This window comes from Gorilla gorilla, chromosome X, assembly GCF_029281585.2.
Source record: "Gorilla gorilla gorilla isolate KB3781 chromosome X, NHGRI_mGorGor1-v2.1_pri, whole genome shotgun sequence".
Lineage (NCBI taxonomy): Eukaryota > Metazoa > Chordata > Mammalia > Primates > Hominidae > Gorilla > Gorilla gorilla.
In genome coordinates, this window is record NC_073247.2 from 155596239 (window position 1) to 155596963 (window position 725).

A 725-nucleotide genomic window follows, 5' to 3' on the forward strand; every position below is an offset into this window, starting at 1 on the left:
GAAACGTTTATACTATTTCTTGGTACATGAAATTTTTAAATGTTTAGATACTACATTTTATCAATTGCTTTCTTTATGGCTTCTGTCTTTCTGAGGAAGTGCTTCCTCACTCCAAGACTTTAAAAATATTTCTTTTGCATTTTATCCTTGTGATTTTATGATTTCACTAACTTTTTTCTATCTAAAATCCAACTAGAAGTTTTACTGTTATAAGGAAGTAAAATGGGTCCAGCTTAATTTTTCCTAAGTGATTATCAGATGTCTCTAAATAATTGGATGGTTCATCTTGTCCGCATTGATATTTACTCATTTTGATATTTATTCTATGACATTTATTCTATCTTTCTCTATGTATGTATTTATCAAGACACACACACATACACTTCTATACAGAGAGAAACATCTAGATGTATTTCCCTCTTCCACTAATATTTCTGTCTATGCTCACAACAGTAACACTTCATTTAAATTATGATAACTAGTTATAGGTCTAATTGTTTGTAGATTCAGTTTCTTCACTCCACCAGTACTCTTATTTTTTAAAAGTTTATTAGATATGGAATCTTATTCCAGATAAACTTTTGAATCCTATTGTTATGATACAAATAGTGTTTGTGTTTACATTTAGTAACTGTGTGACTATCATAATTTAAGTAGACATATTTTAGGCCTTATACGTTTCTGGTAATTTCTTCATTCATTTTTTTAAAGTTAAAAGTATAGCT